This window comes from Opisthocomus hoazin, chromosome 17 (assembly GCF_030867145.1).
Source record: "Opisthocomus hoazin isolate bOpiHoa1 chromosome 17, bOpiHoa1.hap1, whole genome shotgun sequence".
Lineage (NCBI taxonomy): Eukaryota > Metazoa > Chordata > Aves > Opisthocomiformes > Opisthocomidae > Opisthocomus > Opisthocomus hoazin.
In genome coordinates, this window is record NC_134430.1 from 4,976,795 (window position 1) to 4,983,181 (window position 6,387).

At 58.8% G+C, this 6,387-nt stretch overlaps 1 long non-coding RNA gene across 2 annotated transcripts; it reads right to left on the bottom strand.

The window, feature by feature from the left end:
• Positions 1-1,918: 1,918 nt before the first annotated feature.
• On the bottom strand, positions 1,919-5,978 carry LOC142363433 (uncharacterized). Of its 2 annotated transcripts, none has more exons than XR_012765740.1 (3): positions 5,727-5,978; positions 5,330-5,510; positions 1,919-2,477 (listed from the first exon to the last, which is right to left on the bottom strand). It is a non-coding gene; the product is annotated as an uncharacterized LOC142363433 (long non-coding RNA). The 2 variants fall into 2 exon arrangements; XR_012765741.1 differs by lacking the exon at positions 1,919-2,477 and adding an exon at positions 2,485-4,770.
• Positions 5,979-6,387: the final 409 nt, after the last annotated feature.

A 6,387-nucleotide genomic window follows, 5' to 3' on the forward strand; every position in this document is an offset into this window, starting at 1 on the left:
AGGGTATCGGCATCGCGGTGGCCGTGCGGCGAGGTGGCCGGGGTTGGAGCCGGGTCAGGCGGTTGGGTGGGAAATCTCCGCTCAGCGTTTTGCAGGCAGCCATCCCATGCCCGGAGGTGAGCGGTGTCCCAGGAGGTGATGCCACCAGTGTCCCTGAGATGTTCTCAGTGCCCCAGGGACGCAACCCAGACTGTCCCCTCACCGGGCTTGAGCTGGTGATGGTGCCAGCCTGCCCCAAGCCCCTGCTCCCACCCGGGGCTGGGTCCTTACAAACACAGGGTGGGTGCATCAGCTGGTTCATCCTGTTTCCTTGAAAAACGCCTCCAAATGGATTATTTTATTCGAGGGGTGACAGAACCCTTTTCCCCCACCCCAGCTCGTGCCTGGCCCCGTAGCGGGGACGGGGACAGGACCAGTGCCTGGCTCACAGGCACCGCCAGCCCCTCCGAGCCATGCTGGCAGCGCAGGACGCTGCACCACATCCCATCCCCGGGGGACTCAGTCCCCACAGGAGTCTTTTTTTTTCCCTGATTGTTGCTTATTTAGGTATTTTCAGCCCCCCGCTCGGTGCCGCCTTCGGCTGACAATGGCGCATTGATTGGGAACTGGCAGCGTCTCCCCGGATTTCGGGGAGCTGCGAGGCCGCGCTGTCCCCCTCCCTCCCCGGCTGGCTCTCGGAGGTGGCATCACTGCTTTCCATCACTGCTTCCCATCCGATGCGCGTCGGGAGCGTTAACAACCTGTGAGTCATCTCGCAAATGAACCAGCTTGGGGAGGGGGGGATCCGGGGCGGGATGCTGCTCCGAGCCGGAGCTGTGATGGAAAAATAAAGCTTTGAGCTGCTGATGGAGGGAATTGATGTGAACACGAGCCCTGGGCTCCCCGAAGGGGCTCAGCCTGGGTTTTCTGTGGCAGGGAGCAGGTCCCTTGAGGCTGGGATGTGGGGACTGTGTGTCCCACTGCCTGGGACATGGGGTCCATGAGTCCTGGTGCCTGTGGCTGGTCATGACATGCCGGAGGGATGAGGGCTCCACATACGTGTGTGCAGACACACGTGTTGCGCTACCAAGGGACAGGGAGGGGTTCTATGTCCAGGTTTCCTAAGGGAATAAGGTCCGTGTGTCTGTCTCCCACGGGTCTGACAGAGGGTTTGCTGGCGCCTGTTGCTGAACCAACAGTATGGGGTTAGACCTGGGCCAGACCTGAGTTAGACCCTCTGGGTCGTCTTTGACCACCCTGGTCATGGAGGAGGCAGTTTTCCTTCTCAGCATGTATTTACTTTTTCTGCAGCCTTTTCTCTTCCTGCCACAACACCCGGAGCAGGAGGGACGCTCCCGCCGTGACCCACGGTCCCCACAGCCGAGCCATCACCGCACACCCACCACGGAGCCGGTGCCTGGCCGAGATGGGCGCGTGGGTGTTCAGCCCGTGGATTCTCCTCCTCCGAGGGCTCCGAGGCCGCCAGGGAGGAAGCTGGTGTCGTCTTTGATGTTGTGAATCCAGGTCAGCACTAACCCAGCTGCAATCCTGCTGCTCTCTAACTGTGCCGAATCGCAGGGCGCAGCCCGGCTCTTCTCCCTCGGCACCGCTTCACTGCCTCTTGCTCCAGGCACAGAGCTCGGTTCTCCCCTTCATGCTCCTCCAAATGTCTGTGGGATGAGCTGGTTTGCGGTGGGGAGATGAGATTAAACCTCCTCTTGGCAGAAACTTGGTGGAAAAGCATAGAGGAGTTTGGCTAAGGTTTGTGTTTGGGGCTGAAGGACGGAGATTTGGGTGGCTCGGACCTGGAGGCATCAGCGTCAGGAGCTGGAGAAGGAGCATCCGGCTCCGACTGACGCTTGGCTCTCATGTCAGTCAGTCCCTGCGGGGCACCGAGACGTGAAGGTCAGGGAGGCAATGACACACGATTGAGCACTGGTGGTTTATTTTATACATGTCATTAAGGCTCTTCTTCTGCCTAGCTGGGAGCCTGCTCGCCGTACCCAGCAAGTGCCCAGTCTGGGCAGAGCGATGGGCTGGCCGTGGGGCAGAGCGGGGACCAGCACGTCCCCGCCACAGCATGGGCTTGCAGGCAGTGGGTCCCGGAGTGGTGCTTGGGTTAATAGCAGGGTTCTGGGTGATTCTGAAAGGAGCTGAGCAGGTCCTGAAGGTGGGACTTGCCGCGGGGACTCAGGCTGCGGCATCGCTCACCTGCACAGCTTTGGTCAGGAGTGGTGACAGCCGGCTCAGTGCCCGGCTCAGGGCTCCTTCTGGAAAGCTCAGCAAAGCTCAGGATTTTTCCCTGACACTTTGATCGAGCTCTGAAGGGCTCGGGAGCTGGGGTCAGCCAGAGCCAGGCTGGATGCAGGCTTGGCCAGAGCCCAGGCAAAGCCCTTTGATCACCAGCCAGCCACCCACCTTCCATCCAGCTCATCCCTGGCTTGTCCAGACAGAATCGCCAGCAGAAGAGCCAACAACATCACAGAATCACAGAATCACTAAGGTTGGAAAAGACCTCTAAGATCATCAAGTCCAGCTGTCACCCCAACCCCATCATGCCTGCTAAACCATGTCCTGAAGTGCCACCTCTCCACGTTTTTTGAACCCCTCCAGGGATGGGGACTCCACCACTTCCCTGCGCAGCCTGTTCCTATGCTTGAAACATTATTTCAATAAAGAAATTTTTCCTAATCTCCAATCTGAACCTCCCCTGATGCAACCTGAGGCCATTAACTTGTTGGTTGGGTGTTTTCTGCTCAAACATCCCCCCTACATCAGGGGGCATTTCAGCCCCCGGGTGCCTCGAGTGACACAGGTGCCGGTACCACCTCATGCCCATGCACACCTCCCTGATGGCTGCTGAGGGCTGAGAGCATCTGGCTGTGGGTGCAAACCTAACTTGTGTCTTCAAATAAATTGCTGCAGGTTGAACCTTTGGAGGTGCTCAGCCTCTTCCTCGGGAGCTGCAACTACCAGTGGAACTTCTGGAAAGCTCCGTGTCTGCAGTGATGGTCCTGCCAAGCACAGCCGTAAGGTGAGGGCTTGCCCTATTTCTCGTGGTGGATCATGTGCATCCTCCTTTCCCAGGTGCTGTGAACGTGTACAAGCAGCTGGCGAGGAGCAGGCAGCAAGAACCTGCCCTCAAAGCTTCAGATAAGGTGAGGGACCTTCCCACCCTCCCCGGCGAGCTGCAGAAGATCCGTGTCGGTGTTTGTGGTGATGCCGCCCAGGCTGGTCCCTCCTCCAGCCCTTTGCCAGCGCTGAGGGTCTTGCTTTGCTTTGCTTCCCAACCTGACAAAACCAGATGCCCGCTGCCATCTGTCCTGGCCGGTCCCGGTGGCCTCGGGAGAGCACCTGGGGAGGTCAGCACCTCCTCCATCCCAAGGGACACTGATGGGGTCTGCCCAATGCCCGATTTTTCCAAGACGGCCACCTGCTTCCCTCGCCGCTGCCAAGCCGCGGGGCAGAGCCGCTGCCGGAGTTCCCAGTCCATTGGCCAGCACCAAGAGCCTCCAGAGACCAGGGGCATGGTACAGATCTTCTGTGGTCGTGGTGTTATCCAGGGAAAAGTGAGCAAGTGGCTCGGGGAAAGGAGCGGGAACACCAGCGAGGATGGTGCTGGGGCTTCCTCGGGGGAAGCTGGCACCCTGGTTCTGTCTTTGCTAGCAGAGAGGAGATGCTCAGACATGTCCGAGCTGGGGTGGCTTAAAACAGGAGTTGAATCCCACCAGTGGTGGGTCTTGAAGAAAGCCCCCAGTGCTGCCAGAGCCTGGCACGCAAGCAGCACCGAGGCCCTGGTGGGATGCTGGGCACCCCTGTTCTGGCCATGCCAAGGATGAGCTGCCAGCACCGCGGGGCTGGGAGCAGGCAGGGGCTGGAGGAAGAGAAGCAGTGCCAGCGAAGGCTGCTGCGTCGCCCATTCAGGCTTCTCCCAGCTTCAAAGGCAGCCTCCCCTCCTCCAGCCTCTCCAGCCTGCAAAACCTGCGACAGCTGATCACAGGAGGTGATTTCTCTCCTCATTTTCTTTCTTCTCCTGAAAAGCACAAGAATTCCCCCAGCAGCCCCCCTGCATCTCATAGATGTGCAGGATCTTCCTCCCTCCCGCTCCCACTCTTCCTCCCTGAAGCCATCACAGCCCAGCACGAAGCTGGGGACAGACAGCTCCGGCCACATCCCCGTCCCCTTCCCGCATGCCACAGCCTTGGGAAGACACTTGCAGGGAAGATTTTTTTTTTCTCTGATTATAGGGTTGAGATTGTTTTTCTTCTAGACAACCCTTTTAGGGCTGCAGACCTGGAGGTCTCAGCTGGCCCGTCCCCGAGGAGCCGCTGGCCAGCCCAGCCTGTGGTTAAACATCGAATAATAATAAGGAAAAATTGAAAGAGGTGGTTTAATGGTTGGAAGAATCCTTCTTCCATATCTATCTGCCTGCCTATCTAAATATAGACATACATTTTCTCAACACAAAGTGCCAACATCCCCTCTCAGAGCCAGGTGAAGGGGCTGCGAGCCAAACGCAAGTATTTAAATGCAGTATTAAATGACCGATGCCTAACGAAACCCTTGGGCTGAAGGAAGCACTCTGCTGGTGGGAGATGTTCGTTTACGAGGGAGAGGAAAACAGGCTGGAAGCAGAATCTTTTTCCCCCCTCCCAAGGTTTTGGCATCAGCAGTTCTGGGGGGGAAGGCTGTGTTTGATGTGGAGATCCCTTCTCGCTCCCTCGCTCGGCGGAGGCAGAGCCACATCGGGAAGCAGCGCTGGTGCATGGAGCTGTTGGCTTCACTAAAATACTGTTGATTTAAGGGAATTTCGTTGTTGTTGTTTGGGGTTTTAACTCGCCCTTCCCACGCAAAGGCAGCTGCGCGTTTCCCACGGCGCAGCAGGGAGCACAGCCGGGGTGGCCGTGGTCCCCGGGAGCTGGGGACCCTCCTGTCCCCGCCGAGGCAGCAGCGTGCAGGTGTCCGTACAGATGTGACCGGCAGCGTCGGAGCAGCGATGCTGCCGTGGGTGGAGGGAGGCAACGTCTGCCGGTGACCGCCTTCGAGGTGTTGCTCCAACCCGATTCCCAGCCCCAGGATGGATTTTTCCCACCAGCCCAGCGGAGAGACCCCTCCTCCTCCCGCCCGCAAAGAGATACCAGCTACCGGGGGAAGAAAAACACTAATAATTGCGCTCCATTAATGACTTGAAATGTTCCCGGGCTAAGTGCTCCCATTTCTCTGCTAAATGAGCCTCTCTCCTTGTCTACCCCACAGCAAACGCTAAACCCCCCTCCCGTGGCCCTGGGACTGGAGCTGTGGGTGGGTGGCAAGGGGACGTTTTTTCTTTGCCGTAGCCAAGATATCTTACGAGTGAAGCAATTTTTCCTCTCGCCTCGTGCTTCTACCTTCCGCCGTATCCAAGCGCAGCCGGGATCCTCGGAGGGCCTGGATGACTCACGGCGGCGGCGGTGGAAGGGCATTAGCGCAGGATTCCTCCCGGGGCTCTGCATCGCCCATCACCGGCAGTTTTTATATTCAGAGCATCTCTCCTGCCCCGAGGAAATATCACATTTACCTGCAAAAACGGCTGGGCAGAGGGAGCGTGTCCCCTGGACGGAGGGGACAGCTCGTGATGGGTGCTGGACCAGGGCGGGTGGTGCGGGGGGCGAAGGGATGCCCGTAGACACGCAGAGTGCCACGGCCTCGCCGATGCCTGCGTTCGCAGCGTGACACGCACGTCCCCGACACGGAGATGTTGCCCTCACCCGGAGTTATCGCTGCAGAGCTGGAGCGGGTCCCTCCCCAGCGTGGCCGACGGCGGCTCGGTCACCCCTTCCGCCACAATCCCAGGGCAGCAGCGGCTGCAGTTAACTCACTAATTGCACGCCGCGCTCGGCCAGGCTGCTTTGCAGAGTGCGATTAATTAGCGTTCGCTTCCCTGACGGTTGCTGACCCTGCCAGACTCGGGAGTAAATTGGCTGCTGTGGGTAATGGGTTTGCTAAGAGCGGCTGGCGGTGGTGGCACGGCTCCTGGGTAATGACTTCGTTACAGGGCGAGCTATTTATATTTTCACTTTGGAAAGACAAGGCAGCTCGTCGGAAGAATGTGGCCTTCGCTGCCAGCTGCTCTCAGCTTTCGGGTTCGCGGGGACCTTGCAAAGAGAAGGCACAGGCACGGTGAAGCAGAGCAGGGGCACAACCCCAACCTGCCAGCCTGGGGCACGTTTCGCTCGAGGGATTCATCGCTACGTGTGGCTGGGATGGTGGAAAGTGGCTTTGGGGATGCTGCAGACAAGCAAATCGGGGTTAGAAAATGTGCAAAGATCATTTCTCTCCCGCAGCTCAAACCCTGCCCGCTCCCTGCGGTGGGATGCAGAGGACCAGGGGATGGGGTCGAGCCTTGAACCACCCCATTGAGCTCCCCAG